Consider the following 16484-nt stretch of genomic DNA (forward strand, 5'->3'; position numbering starts at 1 on the left):
GCCAATTCCACAAGAACTGCCTTAGCGAAAGGCTTCTTGAAGGGAAAGATGTAACTCTGTGAGATGAATTAACAGAACACAGAGCAGTTTCTCAGAAAGCTTCTTTCCAGTTTTGAACGGAAGATGTTTCCTTTTTCACCATAGCCCTCTATGGGCTTCCAAATATCCCTTTACCAATTCCACCAGAACAGCCTTAGCGACAGGCTTATTGAAGGGAAAGATGTAACTCTGTGAGATGAATTAACAGAACACAGAGCAGTTTCTCAGAAAGCTTCTTTCCAGTTTTAAACGGAAGATATTTCCTTTTTAACCATAGCCCTCTAAGGGCTTCCAAATATCCCTTTGCTAATTCCACAAGAACAGCCTTAGCGAAAGGCTTCTTGATGGGAAAGATGTAACTCTGTGGGATGAATTAACAGAACACAGAGCAGTTTCTCAGAAAGCTTCTTTCCAGTTTTGAACGGAAGATTTTTCCTTTTTCACCCAAGCCCTCTATGGGCTTCCAATTATCCCTTTGCAAATTCCACAAGAACAGCCTTAGCGAAAGGCTTCTTGAAGGGAAAGATGTAACTCTGTGAGATGAATTAACAGAACACAGAGCAGTTTCTCAGAAAGCTTCTTTCCAGTTTTGGACGGAAGATATTTCCTTTTTCACCATAGCACTCTATGGGCTTCCAAATATCCCTTTGCCAATTCCACAAGAACAGCCTTAGCGAAAGGCTTCTTGAAGGGAAAGATGTAACTCTGTGAGATGAATTAACAGAACACAGAGCAGTTTCTCAGAAAGCTTCTTTCCAGTTTTGAACGGAAGATATTTCCTTTTCCAACATAGCCCTCTACGGGCTTCCAAATATCACTTTGCCAATTCCACAAAGACAGTCTTAGCGAAAGGCTTCTTGAAGGGAAAGATGTAACTCTGTGAGATGAATTAACAGAACACACAGCAGTTCCTCAGAAAGCCTCTTTCCAGTTTTGAACGGAAGATATTTCCTTTTTCACCATACGCCTCTATGGGCTTCCAAATATCCCTTTGCCAATTCCACAAGAACTGCCTTAGCGAAAGGTTTCTTGGAGGGAAAGAAGTAACTCTGTGAGATGAATTAACAGAACACAGAGCAGTTTCTCAGAAAGCTTCTTTCCAGTTTTAAATGGAAGATATTTCCTTTTTAACCATACCCCTCTATGGGCTTCCAAATATCCCTTTGCCAATTCCACAAGAACTGCCTTAGCGAAAGGTTTCTTGAAGGGAAAGATGTAACTCTGTTAGATGAATTAACAGAACACAGAGCAGTTTCTCAGAAAGCTTCTTTCCAGTTTTGAACGGAAGATGTTTCCTTTTTCACCATAGCCCTCTATGGGCTTCCAAATATCCCTTTACCAATTCCACCAGAACAGCCTTAGCGACAGGCTTATTGAAGGGAAAGATGTAACTCTGTGAGATGAATTAACAGAACACAGAGCAGTTTCTCAGAAAGCTTCTTTCCAGTTTTAAACGGAAGATATTTCCTTTTTAACCATAGCCCTCTAAGGGCTTCCAAATATCCCTTTGCTAATTCCACAAGAACAGCCTTAGCGAAAGGCTTCTTGATGGGAAAGATGTAACTCTGTGGGATGAATTAACAGAACACAGAGCAGTTTCTCAGAAAGCTTCTTTAAAGTTTTGAACGGAAGATTTTTCCTTTTTCACCCATGCCCTCTATGGGCTTCCAATTATCCCTTTGCAAATTCCACAAGAACAGCCTTAGCGAAAGGCTTCTTGAAGGGAAAGATGTAACTCTGTGAGATGAATTAACAGAACACAGAGCAGTTTCTCAGAAAGCTTCTTTCCAGTTTTGGACGGAAGATATTTCCTTTTTCACCATAGCACTCTATGGGCTTCCAAATATCCCTTTGCCAATTCCACAAGAACAGCCTTAGCGAAAGGCTTCTTGAAGGGAAAGATGTAACTCTGTGAGATGAATTAACAGAACACAGAGCAGTTTCTCAGAAAGCTTCCTTCCAGTTTTGAACGGAAGATATTTCCTTTTCCAACATAGCCCTCTACGGGCTTCCAAATATCACTTTGCCAATTCCACAAAGACAGTCTTAGCGAAAGGCTTCTTGAAGGGAAAGATGTAACTCTGTGAGATGAATTAACAGAACACACAGCAGTTCCTCAGAAAGCCTCTTTCCAGTTTTGAACGGAAGATATTTCCTTTTTAACCATAGCCCTCTAAGGGCTTCCAAATATCCCTTTGCTAATTCCACAAGAAAGCCTTAGCGAAAGGCTTCTTGAAGGGAAAGATGTAACCCTGTGGGATGAATTAACAGAACACAGAGCAGTTTCTCAGAAAGCTTCTTTCCAGTTTTGAACGGAAGATTGTTCCTTTTTCACCTTAGCACTCTATGGGCTTCCAAATATCCCTTTGCCAATTCCACCAGAACAGTCCTTAGCGAAAGGCTTCTTGAAGGGAATGATGTAACTCTGTGAGATGAATTAACAGAACACAGAGCAGTTTCTCAGAAATCTTCTTTCCAGTTTTGAACGGAAGATATTTCCTTTTTCACCCTAGAACTCTATGGGCTTCCAAATATCCCTTTGCCAATTCCACAAGAACTGCGTTAGCGAAAGGCTTCTTGAATATAAAGATGTATCTCTGTGAGATGAATTAACAGAACACAGAGCAGTTTCTCAGAAAGCTTCTTTCCAGTTTTGAACGGAAGATATTTCCTTTTTCACCATACCCCTCTATGGGCTTCCAAATATCCCTTTGCCAATTCCACAAGAACTGCCTTAGCGAAAGGCTTCTTGAAGGGAAAGATGTAACTCTGTGAGATGAATTAACAGAACACAGAGCAGTTTCTCAGAAAGCTTCTTTCCAGTTTTGAACGGAAGATGTTTCCTTTTTCACCATAGCCCTCTAAGGGCTTCCAAATATCCCTTTGCTAATTCCACAAGAACAGCCTTAGCGAAAGGCTTCTTGAAGGGAAAGATGTAACTCTGTGGGATGAATTAACAGAACACAGAGCAGTTTCTCAGAAAGCTTCTTTCCAGTTTTGAACGGAAGATATTTCCTTTTTCACCCAAGCCCTCTATGGGCTTCCAATTATCCCTTTGCAAATTCCACAAGAACAGCCTTAGCGAAAGGCTTCTTGAAGGGAAAGATGTAACTCTGTGAGATGAATTAACAGAACACAGAGCAGTTTCTCAGAAAGCTTCTTTCCAGTTTTGAACGGAAGATATTTCCTTTTCCACCATAGCCCTCTACGGGCTTCCAAATATCACTTTGCCAATTCCACAAAGACAGCCTTAGCGAAAGGCTTCTTGAAGGGAAAGATGTAACTCTGTGAGATGAATTAACAGAACACACAGCAGTTCCTCAGAAAGCCTCTTTCCAGTTTTGAACGGAAGATATTTCCTTTTTCACCATACGCCTCTATGGGCTTCCAAATATCCCTTTGCCAATTCCACAAAAACTGCCTTAGGGAAAGGTTTCTTGGTTTGAAAGAAGTAACTCTGTGAGTTGAATTAACAGAACACAGAGCAGTTTCTCAGAAAGCTTCTTTCCAGTTTTGAACGGAAGATATTTCCTTTTTCACCATAGCCCTTTATGGGCTTCCAAATATCCCTTTGCCAATTCCACAAGAACAGCCTTAGCGAAAGGCTTCTTGAAGGGAAAGATGTAACTCTGTGGGATGAATTAACAGAACACAGAGCAGTTTCTCAGAAAGCTTCTTTCCAGTTTTGAACGGAAGATGTTTCCTTTTTCACCATAGACCTCTATGGGCTTCCAAATATCCCTTTACCAATTCCACCAGAACAGCCTTAGCGACAGGCTTATTGAAGGGAAAGATGTAACTCTTTGAGATGAATTAACATAACACAGAGCAGTTTCTCAGAATTCTTCTTTCCAGTTTTGAACAGAAGATATTTCCTTTTTCACCCTAGCCCTCTATGGGCTTCCAAATATCCCTTTGCCAATTCCACAAGAACAGCGTTAGCGAAAGGTTTCTTGAAGATAAAGATGTATCTCTGTGAGATGAATTAACAGAACACAGAGCAGTTTCTCAGAAAGCTTCTTTCCAGTTTTGAACGGAAGATATTTCCTTTTTCACCATACCCCTCTATGGGCTTCCAAATATCCCTTTGCCAATTCCACAAGAACTGCCTTAGCGAAAGGCTTCTTGAAGGGAAAGATGTAACTCTGTGAGATGAATTAACAGAACACAGAGCAGTTTCTCAGAAAGCTTCTTTCCAGTTTTGAACGGAAGATGTTTCCTTTTTCACCATAGCCCTCTATGGGCTTCCAAATATCCCTTTACCAATTCCACCAGAACAGCCTTAGCGACAGGCTTATTGAAGGGAAAGATGTAACTCTGTGAGATGAATTAACAGAACACAGAGCAGTTTCTCAGAAAGCTTCTTTCCAGTTTTAAACGGAAGATATTTCCTTTTTAACCATAGCCCTCTAAGGGCTTCCAAATATCCCTTTGCTAATTCCACAAGAACAGCCTTAGCGAAAGGCTTCTTGATGGGAAAGATGTAACTCTGTGGGATGAATTAACAGAACACAGAGCAGTTTCTCAGAAAGCTTCTTTCCAGTTTTGAACGGAAGATTTTTCCTTTTTCACCCAAGCCCTCTATGGGCTTCCAATTATCCCTTTGCAAATTCCACAAGAACAGCCTTAGCGAAAGGCTTCTTGAAGGGAAAGATGTAACTCTGTGAGATGAATTAACAGAACACAGAGCAGTTTCTCAGAAAGCTTCTTTCCAGTTTTGGACGGAAGATATTTCCTTTTTCACCACAGCACTCTATGGGCTTCCAAATATCCCTTTGCCAATTCCACAAGAACAGCCTTAGCGAAAGGCTTCTTGAAGGGAAAGATGTAACTCTGTGAGATGAATTAACAGAACACAGAGCAGTTTCTCAGAAAGCTTCTTTCCAGTTTTGAACGGAAGATATTTCCTTTTCCAACATAGCCCTCTACGGGCTTCCAAATATCACTTTGCCAATTCCACAAAGACAGTCTTAGCGAAAGGCTTCTTGAAGGGAAAGATGTAACTCTGTGAGATGAATTAACAGAACACACAGCAGTTCCTCAGAAAGCCTCTTTCCAGTTTTGAACGGAAGATATTTCCTTTTTCACCATACGCCTCTATGGGCTTCCAAATATCCCTTTGCCAATTCCACAAGAACTGCCTTAGCGAAAGGTTTCTTGGAGGGAAAGAAGTAACTCTGTGAGATGAATTAACAGAACACAGAGCAGTTTCTCAGAAAGCTTCTTTCCAGTTTTAAATGGAAGATATTTCCTTTTTAACCATACCCCTCTATGGGCTTCCAAATATCAATTTGCCAATTCCACAAGAACTGCCTTAGCGAAAGGTTTCTTGAAGGGAAAGATGTAACTCTGTTAGATGAATTAACAGAACACAGAGCAGTTTCTCAGAAAGCTTCTTTCCAGTTTTGAACGGAAGATGTTTCCTTTTTCACCATAGCCCTCTATGGGCTTCCAAATATCCCTTTACCAATTCCACCAGAACAGCCTTAGCGACAGGCTTATTGAAGGGAAAGATGTAACTCTGTGAGATGAATTAACAGAACACAGAGCAGTTTCTCAGAAAGCTTCTTTCCAGTTTTAAACGGAAGATATTTCCTTTTTAACCATAGCCCTCTAAGGGCTTCCAAATATCCCTTTGCTAATTCCACAAGAACAGCCTTAGCGAAAGGCTTCTTGATGGGAAAGATGTAACTCTGTGGGATGAATTAACAGAACACAGAGCAGTTTCTCAGAAAGCTTCTTTCCAGTTTTGAACGGAAGATTTTTCCTTTTTCACCCATGCCCTCTATGGGCTTCCAATTATCCCTTTGCCAATTCCACAAGAACAGCCTTAGCGAAAGGCTTCTTGAAGGGAAAGATGTAACTCTGTGAGATGAATTAACAGAACACAGAGCAGTTTCTCAGAAAGCTTCTTTCCAGTTTTGGACGGAAGATATTTCCTTTTTCACCATAGCACTCTATGGGCTTCCAAATATCCCTTTGCCAATTCCACAAGAACAGCCTTAGCGAAAGGCTTCTTGAAGGGAAAGATGTAACTCTGTGAGATGAATTAACAGAACACAGAGCAGTTTCTCAGAAAGCTTCCTTCCAGTTTTGAACGGAAGATATTTCCTTTTCCAACATAGCCCTCTACGGGCTTCCAAATATCACTTTGCCAATTCCACAAAGACAGTCTTAGCGAAAGGCTTCTTGAAGGGAAAGATGTAACTCTGTGAGATGAATTAACAGAACACACAGCAGTTCCTCAGAAAGCCTCTTTCCAGTTTTGAACGGAAGATATTTCCTTTTTAACCATAGCCCTCTAAGGGCTTCCAAATATCCCTTTGCTAATTCCACAAGAAAGCCTTAGCGAAAGGCTTCTTGAAGGGAAAGATGTAACCCTGTGGGATGAATTAACAGAACACAGAGCAGTTTCTCAGAAAGCTTCTTTCCAGTTTTGAACGGAAGATTGTTCCTTTTTCACCTTAGCACTCTATGGGCTTCCAAATATCCCTTTGCCAATTCCACCAGAACAGTCCTTAGCGAAAGGCTTCTTGAAGGGAATGATGTAACTCTGTGAGATGAATTAACAGAACACAGAGCAGTTTCTCAGAAATCTTCTTTCCAGTTTTGAACGGAAGATATTTCCTTTTTCACCCTAGAACTCTATGGGCTTCCAAATATCCCTTTGCCAATTCCACAAGAACTGCGTTAGCGAAAGGCTTCTTGAATATAAAGATGTATCTCTGTGAGATGAATTAACAGAACACAGAGCAGTTTCTCAGAAAGCTTCTTTCCAGTTTTGAACGGAAGATATTTCCTTTTTCACCATACCCCTCTATGGGCTTCCAAATATCCCTTTGCCAATTCCACAAGAACTGCCTTAGCGAAAGGCTTCTTGAAGGGAAAGATGTAACTCTGTGAGATGAATTAACAGAACACAGAGCAGTTTCTCAGAAAGCTTCTTTCCAGTTTTGAACGGAAGATGTTTCCTTTTTCACCATAGCCCTCTATGGGCTTCCAAATATCCCTTTACCAATTCCACCAGAACAGCCTTAGCGACAGGCTTATTGAAGGGAAAGATGTAACTCTGTGAGATGAATTAACAGAACACAGAGCAGTTTCTCAGAAAGCTTCTTTCCAGTTTTAAACGGAAGATATTTCCTTTTTAACCATAGCCCTCTAAGGGCTTCCAAATATCCCTTTGCTAATTCCACAAGAACAGCCTTAGCGAAAGGCTTCTTGATGGGAAAGATGTAACTCTGTGGGATGAATTAACAGAACACAGAGCAGTTTCTCAGAAAGCTTCTTTCCAGTTTTGAACGGAAGATTTTTCCTTTTTCACCCAAGCCCTCTATGGGCTTCCAATTATCCCTTTGCAAATTCCACAAGAACAGCCTTAGCGAAAGGCTTCTTGAAGGGAAAGATGTAACTCTGTGAGATGAATTAACAGAACACAGAGCAGTTTCTCAGAAAGCTTCTTTCCAGTTTTGGACGGAAGATATTTCCTTTTTCACCATAGCACTCTATGGGCTTCCAAATATCCCTTTGCCAATTCCACAAGAACAGCCTTAGCGAAAGGCTTCTTGAAGGGAAAGATGTAACTCTGTGAGATGAATTAACAGAACACAGAGCAGTTTCTCAGAAAGCTTCTTTCCTGTTTTGAACGGAAGATATTTCCTTTTCCAACATAGCCCTCTACGGGCTTCCAAATATCACTTTGCCAATTCCACAAAGACAGTCTTAGCGAAAGGCTTCTTGAAGGGAAAGATGTAACTCTGTGAGATGAATTAACAGAACACACAGCAGTTCCTCAGAAAGCCTCTTTCCAGTTTTGAACGGAAGATATTTCCTTTTTAACCATAGCCCTCTAAGGGCTTCCAAATATCCCTTTGCTAATTCCACAAGAAAGCCTTAGCGAAAGGCTTCTTGAAGGGAAAGATGTAACCCTGTGGGATGAATTAACAGAACACAGAGCAGTTTCTCAGAAAGCTTCTTTCCAGTTTTGAACGGAAGATTGTTCCTTTTTCACCTTAGCACTCTATGGGCTTCCAAATATCCCTTTGCCAATTCCACCAGAACAGTCCTTAGCGAAAGGCTTCTTGAAGGGAATGATGTAACTCTGTGAGATGAATTAACAGAACACAGAGCAGTTTCTCAGAAATCTTCTTTCCAGTTTTGAACGGAAGATATTTCCTTTTTCACCCTAGAACTCTATGGGCTTCCAAATATCCCTTTGCCAATTCCACAAGAACAGCGTTAGCGAAAGGCTTCTTGAATATAAAGATGTATCTCTGTGAGATGAATTAACAGAACACAGAGCAGTTTCTCAGAAAGCTTCTTTCCAGTTTTGAACGGAAGATATTTCCTTTTTCACCATACCCCTCTATGGGCTTCCAAATATCCCTTTGCCAATTCCACAAGAACTGCCTTAGCGAAAGGCTTCTTGAAGGGAAAGATGTAACTCTGTGAGATGAATTAACAGAACACAGAGCAGTTTCTCAGAAAGCTTCTTTCCAGTTTTGAACGGAAGATGTTTCCTTTTTCACCATAGCCCTCTATGGGCTTCCAAATATCCCTTTACCAATTCCACCAGAACAGCCTTAGCGACAGGCTTATTGAAGGGAAAGATGTAACTCTGTGAGATGAATTAACAGAACACAGAGCAGTTTCTCAGAAAGCTTCTTTCCAGTTTTAAACGGAAGATATTTCCTTTTTAACCATAGCCCTCTAAGGGCTTCCAAATATCCCTTTGCTAATTCCACAAGAACAGCCTTAGCGAAAGGCTTCTTGATGGGAAAGATGTAACTCTGTGGGATGAATTAACAGAACACAGAGCAGTTTCTCAGAAAGCTTCTTTCCAGTTTTGAACGGAAGATTTTTCCTTTTTCACCCAAGCCCTCTATGGGCTTCCAATTATCCCTTTGCAAATTCCACAAGAACAGCCTTAGCGAAAGGCTTCTTGAAGGGAAAGATGTAACTCTGTGAGATGAATTAACAGAACACAGAGCAGTTTCTCAGAAAGCTTCTTTCCAGTTTTGGACGGAAGATATTTCCTTTTTCACCATAGCACTCTATGGGCTTCCAAATATCCCTTTGCCAATTCCACAAGAACAGCCTTAGCGAAAGGCTTCTTGAAGGGAAAGATGTAACTCTGTGAGATGAATTAACAGAACACAGAGCAGTTTCTCAGAAAGCTTCTTTCCAGTTTTGAACGGAAGATATTTCCTTTTCCAACATAGCCCTCTACGGGCTTCCAAATATCACTTTGCCAATTCCACAAAGACAGTCTTAGCGAAAGGCTTCTTGAAGGGAAAGATGTAACTCTGTGAGATGAATTAACAGAACACACAGCAGTTCCTCAGAAAGCCTCTTTCCAGTTTTGAACGGAAGATATTTCCTTTTTAACCATAGCCCTCTAAGGGCTTCCAAATATCCCTTTGCTAATTCCACAAGAAAGCCTTAGCGAAAGGCTTCTTGAAGGGAAAGATGTAACCCTGTGGGATGAATTAACAGAACACAGAGCAGTTTCTCAGAAAGCTTCTTTCCAGTTTTGAACGGAAGATTGTTCCTTTTTCACCTTAGCACTCTATGGGCTTCCAAATATCCCTTTGCCAATTCCACCAGAACAGTCCTTAGCGAAAGGCTTCTTGAAGGGAATGATGTAACTCTGTGAGATGAATTAACAGAACACAGAGCAGTTTCTCAGAAATCTTCTTTCCAGTTTTGAACGGAAGATATTTCCTTTTTCACCCTAGAACTCTATGGGCTTCCAAATATCCCTTTGCCAATTCCACAAGAACAGCGTTAGCGAAAGGCTTCTTGAATATAAAGATGTATCTCTGTGAGATGAATTAACAGAACACAGAGCAGTTTCTCAGAAAGCTTCTTTCCAGTTTTGAACGGAAGATATTTCCTTTTTCACCATACCCCTCTATGGGCTTCCAAATATCCCTTTGCCAATTCCACAAGAACTGCCTTAGCGAAAGGCTTCTTGAAGGGAAAGATGTAACTCTGTGAGATGAATTAACAGAACACAGAGCAGTTTCTCAGAAAGCTTCTTTCCAGTTTTGAACGGAAGATGTTTCCTTTTTCACCATAGCCCTCTATGGGCTTCCAAATATCCCTTTACCAATTCCACCAGAACAGCCTTAGCGACAGGCTTATTGAAGGGAAAGATGTAACTCTGTGAGATGAATTAACAGAACACAGAGCAGTTTCTCAGAAAGCTTCTTTCCAGTTTTAAACGGAAGATATTTCCTTTTTAACCATAGCCCTCTAAGGGCTTCCAAATATCCCTTTGCTAATTCCACAAGAACAGCCTTAGCGAAAGGCTTCTTGATGGGAAAGATGTAACTCTGTGGGATGAATTAACAGAACACAGAGCAGTTTCTCAGAAAGCTTCTTTCCAGTTTTGAACGGAAGATTTTTCCTTTTTCACCCAAGCCCTCTATGGGCTTCCAATTATCCCTTTGCAAATTCCACAAGAACAGCCTTAGCGAAAGGCTTCTTGAAGGGAAAGATGTAACTCTGTGAGATGAATTAACAGAACACAGAGCAGTTTCTCAGAAAGCTTCTTTCCAGTTTTGGACGGAAGATATTTCCTTTTTCACCATAGCACTCTATGGGCTTCCAAATATCCCTTTGCCAATTCCACAAGAACAGCCTTAGCGAAAGGCTTCTTGAAGGGAAAGATGTAACTCTGTGAGATGAATTAACAGAACACAGAGCAGTTTCTCAGAAAGCTTCTTTCCAGTTTTGAACGGAAGATATTTCCTTTTCCAACATAGCCCTCTACGGGCTTCCAAATATCACTTTGCCAATTCCACAAAGACAGTCTTAGCGAAAGGCTTCTTGAAGGGAAAGATGTAACTCTGTGAGATGAATTAACAGAACACACAGCAGTTCCTCAGAAAGCCTCTTTCCAGTTTTGAACGGAAGATATTTCCTTTTTCACCATACGCCTCTATGGGCTTCCAAATATCCCTTTGCCAATTCCACAAGAACTGCCTTAGCGAAAGGTTTCTTGGAGGGAAAGAAGTAACTCTGTGAGATGAATTAACAGAACACAGAGCAGTTTCTCAGAAAGCTTCTTTCCAGTTTTAAATGGAAGATATTTCCTTTTTAACCATACCCCTCTATGGGCTTCCAAATATCCCTTTGCCAATTCCACAAGAACTGCCTTAGCGAAAGGTTTCTTGAAGGGAAAGATGTAACTCTGTTAGATGAATTAACAGAACACAGAGCAGTTTCTCAGAAAGCTTCTTTCCAGTTTTAAACGGAAGATATCTCCTTTTTAACCATAGCCCTCTAAGGGCTTCCAAATATCCCTTTGCTAATTCCACAAGAAAGCCTTAGCGAAAGGCTTCTTGAAGGGAAAGATGTAACTCTGTGGGATGAATTAACAGAACACAGAGCAGTTTCTCAGAAAGCTTCTTTCCAGTTTTGAACGGAAGATTGTTCCTTTTTCACCTTAGCACTCTATGGGCTTCCAAATATCCCTTTGCCAATTCCACCAGAACAGCCTTAGCGAAAGGCTTCTTGAAGGGAAAGATGTAACTCTGTGAGATGAATTAACAGAACACAGAGCAGTTTCTCAGAAATCTTCTTTCCAGTTTTGAACGGAAGATATTTCCTTTTTCACCATAGCCCTCTGTGGGCTTCCAAATATCCCTTTGCCAATTCCACAAGAACAGCCTTAGCGAACGGCTTCTTGAAAGGAAAGATGTAACTCTGTGAGATGAATTAACAGAACACAGAGCAGTTGCTCAGAAAGCTTCTTTCCTATTTTGAACGGAAGATATTTCCTTTTTCACCCTAGTCCTCTAAGGGCTTCCAAATATCCCTTTGCCAATTCCACAAGAACATCCTTAGCGAAAGGCTTCTTGAAAGGAAAGATGTACCTCTGTGAGATGAATTAACAGAACACAGAGCAGTTTCTCAGAAAGCTTCTTTCCAGTTTTAAAGGGAAGATATTTCCTTTTTCATCATAGCCCTCTGTTGGCTTCCAAATATCCCTTTGCCAATTCCACAAGAACAGCCTTAGCGAAAGGCTTCTTGAAGGGAAAGATGTAACTCTGTGAGATGAATTAACAGAACACAGAGCAGTTTCTCAGAAAGCTTCTTTCCAGTTTTGATCGGAAGATATTTCCTTTTTCACCCTAGACCTCTATGGGCTTCCAAATGTCCCTTTGCCAATTCCACAAGGACAGACTTAGCGAAAGGCTTCTTGAAGGGAAAGATGTAACTCTGTGAGATGAATTAATAGAACACAGAGCAGTTTCTCAGAAACCTTCTTTCCAGTTTTGAACGGAAGATATTTCCTTTTTCACCATAGCCCTCTATGGGCTTCCAAATATCTCTTTGCCAATTCCACAAGAACAGCCTTAGCGAAAGGCTTCTTGAACTGAAAGATGTAACTCTGTGAGATGAATTAACAGAACACAGAGCAGTTTCTCAGAAAGCTTCTTTGCAGTTTTGAACGGAAGATATTTCCTTTTTCACCATTGCCCTCTATGGGCTTCCAAATATCCCTTTGCCAATTCCACAAGAACAGCCTTAGCGAAAGGCTTCTTGAAGGGAAAGATGTAACTCTGTGAGATGAATTAACAGAACACAGAGCAGTTTCTCAGACAGCTTCTTTCCAGTTTTGTACGGAAGATATTTCCTTTTTCACCATCGCCCTCTACGGGCTTCCAAATATCCCTATGGGAATTACACAAGAACAGCCTTAGCGAAAGGCTTCTTGAAGGGAAAGATGTAACTCTGTGAGATGAATTAACAGAACACACAGCAGTTTCTCAGAAAGCTTCTTTCCAGTTTTGAACGGAAGATATTTCCTTTTCCACCATAGCCCTCTACGGGCTTCCAAATATCACTTTGCCAATTCCACAAAGACAGTCTTAGCGAAAGACTTCTTGAAGGGAAAGATGTAACTCTGTGTGATGAATTAACAGAACACACAGCAGTTCCTCAGAAAGCCTCTTTCCAGTTTTGAACGGAAGATATTTCCTTTTTCACCATACGCCTCTATGGGCTTCCAAATATCCCTTTGCCAATTCCACAGGAACAGCCTTAGCGAAAGGTTTCTTGGAGGGAAAGAAGTAACTCTGTGAGATGAATTAACAGAACACAGAGCAGTTTCTCAGAAAGCTTCTTTCCAGTTTTAAATGGAAGATATTTCCCTTTTAACCATACCCCTCTATGGGCTTCCAAATATCCCTTTGCCAATTCCACAAGAACTGCCTTAGCGAAAGGTTTCTTGAAGGGAAAGATGTAACTCTGTGAGATGAATTAACAGAACACAGAGCAGTTTCTCAGAAAGCTTCTTTCCAGTTTTAAACGGAAGATATTTCCTTTTTAACCATAGCCCTCAAAGGGCTTCCAAATATCCCTTTGCTAATTCCACAAGAACAGCCTTAGCGAAAGGCTTCTTGAAGGGAAAGATGTAACTCTGTGGGATGAATTAACAGAACACAGAGCAGTTTCTCAGAAAGCTTCTTTCCGGTTTTGAACGGAAGATATTTCCTTTTTCACCATAGCCCTCTATGGGCTTCCAAATATCCCTTTGCCAATTCCACAAGAACAGCCTTAGCGAAAGGCTTCTTGAAGGGAAAGATGTAACTCTGTGAGACGAATTAACAGAACACAGAGCAGTTTCTCAGAAAGGTTCTTTCCAGTTTTCATCGGAAGATATTTCCTTTTTCACCCTAGACCTCTACGAGCTTCCACATATCTGTTTGCCAATTCCGCAAGAACAGCCTTAGCGAAAGGCTTCTTGAAGGGAAAGATGTAACTCTGTGAGTTGAATTAACAGAACACAGAGCAGTATCTCAGAAAGCTTCTTTCCAGTTTTGAACGGAAGATATTTCCTTTTTCACCATAGCCCTCTACGGGCTTCCAAATATCACTTTGCCAAATCCACAAGGACAGTCTTAGCGATAGGCTTCTTGAAGGGAAAGATGTAACTCTGTGAGATGAATTAACAGAACAAAGAGCAGTTTCTCAGAAAGCTTCTTTCCAGTTTTGAACGGAAGATATTTCCTTTTCCACCATAGCCCTCTATGGGCTTCCAAATATCCCTTTGCCAATTCCACAAGAACAGCCTTTTACGAAAGGCTTCTTGAAGGGAAAGCTGAAACTCTGTGAGATGAATTAACAGAACACAGAGCAGTTTCTCAGAAAGCTTCTTAACAGTTTTTAACGGAAGATATATCCTTTTTCACCATACCCCTCTATGGGCTTCCAAATATCCCTTTGCCAATTCCACAAGAACTGCCTTAGCGAAAGGCTTCTTGAAGGGAAAGATGTAACTCTGTGTGATGAATTAACAGAACACAGAGCACTTGCTCAGAAAGCTTCTTTCCTATTTTGAACGGAAGATATTTCCTTTTTCACCCTAGTCCTCTAAGGGCTTCCAAATATCCCTTTGCCAATTCCACAAGAACATCCTTAGCGAAAGGCTTATTGAAGGGAAAGATGTACCTCTGTGAGATGAATTAACAGAACACAGAGCAGTTTCTCAGAAAGCTTCTTTCCCGTTTTAAACGGAAGATATTTCCTTTTTCACCATAGCCCTCTGTGGGCTTCCAAATATCCCTTTGCCAATTCCACAAGAACAGCCTTAGCGAAAGGCTTCTTGAAGGGAAAGATGTAACTCTGTGAGATGAATTAACAGAACACAGAGCAGTTGCTCAGAAAGCTTCTTTCCTATTTTGAATGGAAGATATTTCCTTTTTCACCCTAGTCCTCTAAGGGCTTCCAAATATCCCTTTGCCAATTCCACAAGAACATCCTTAGCGAAAGGCTTCTTGAAGGGAAAGATGTACCTCTGTGAGATGAATTAACAGAACACAGAGCAGTTTCTCAGAAAGCTTCTTTCCAGTTTTAAAGGGAAGATATTTCCTTTTTCATCATAGCCCTCTGTTGGCTTCCAAATATCCCTTTGCCAATTCCACAAGAACAGCCTTAGCGAAAGGCTTCTTGAAGGGAAAGATGTAACTCTGTGAGATGAATTAACAGAACACAGAGCAGTTTCTCAGAAACCTTCTTTCCAGTTTTGAACGGAAGATATTTCCTTTTTCACTATAGCACTCTATGGGCTACCAAATATCCCTTTGTAAATTCCACAAAAACAGCCTTAGCGAAAGGCTTCTTGACGGGAAATATGTAAGTCTGTGAGATGAATTAACAGAACACAGAGCAGTTTCTCAGAAAGCTTCTTTCCAGTTTTGAACGGAAGATATTTCCTTTTTCACCATAGCCCTCTAAGGACTTCCAAATATCCTTTTGCCAATTCCACAAGAACAGCCTTAGCGAAAGGCTTCTTGAAGTGAAAGATGAAACTCTGTGTGATGAATTAACAGAACACAGAGCAGTTTCTCAGAAGCTTCTTTCCAGTTTTGAACAGAAGATATTTCCTTTTTCACCATAGCCCTCTATGGGCTTCCAAATATCCCTTTGCCAATTCCACAAGAACAGACTTAGCGAAAGGCTTCTTGAAGGGAAAGATGTAACTCTGTGAGATGAATTAACAGAACACAGAGCAGTTTCTCAGAAAGCTTCTTTCCAGTTTTGATCGGAAGATATTTCCTTTTTCACCCTAGCCCTCTATGGGCTTCCAAATGTCCCTTTGCCAATTCCACAAGGACAGACTTAGCGAAAGGCTTCTTGAAGGGAAAGATGTAACTCTGTGAGATGAATTAACAGAACACAGAGCAGTTTCTCAGAAACCTTCTTTCCAGTTTTGAACGGAAGATATTTCCTTTTTCACCATAGCCCTCTATGGGCTTCCAAATATCTCTTTGCCAATTCCACAAGAACAGCCTTAGCGAAAGGCTTCTTGAACTGAAAGATGTAACTCTGTGAGATAAATTAACAGAACACAGAGCAGTTTCTCAGAAAGCTTCTTTGCAGTTTTGAACGGAAGATATTTCCTTTTTCACCATTGCCCTCTATGGGCTTCCAAATATCCCTTTGCCAATTCCACAAGAACAGTCTTAGCGAAAGGTTTCTTGGAGGGAAAGAAGTAACTCTGTGAGATGAATTAACAGAACACAGAGCAGTTTCTCAGAAAGCTTCTTTCCAGTTTTAAATGGAAGATATTTCCTTTTTAACCATACCCCTCTATGGGCTTCCAAATATCCCTTTGCCAATTCCACAAGAACTGCCTTAGCGAAAGGTTTCTTGAAGGGAAAGATGTAACTCTGTGAGATGAATTAACAGAACACAGAGCAGTTTCTCAGAAAGCTTCTTTCCAGTTTTAAACGGAAGATATTTCCTTTTTAACCATAGCCCTCTAAGGGCTTCCAAATATCCCTTTGCTAATTCCACAAGAACAGCCTTAGCGAAAGGCTTCTTGAAGGGAAAGATGTAACTCTGTGGGATGAATTAACAGAACACAGAGCAGTTTCTCAGAAAGCTTCTTTCCAGTTTTGAACAGAAGATTTTTCCTTTTTCACCTTAGC

This window comes from Chlorocebus sabaeus, chromosome 6 (genome assembly GCF_047675955.1).
Source record: "Chlorocebus sabaeus isolate Y175 chromosome 6, mChlSab1.0.hap1, whole genome shotgun sequence".
Classification (NCBI taxonomy): Eukaryota; Metazoa; Chordata; class Mammalia; order Primates; family Cercopithecidae; genus Chlorocebus; species Chlorocebus sabaeus.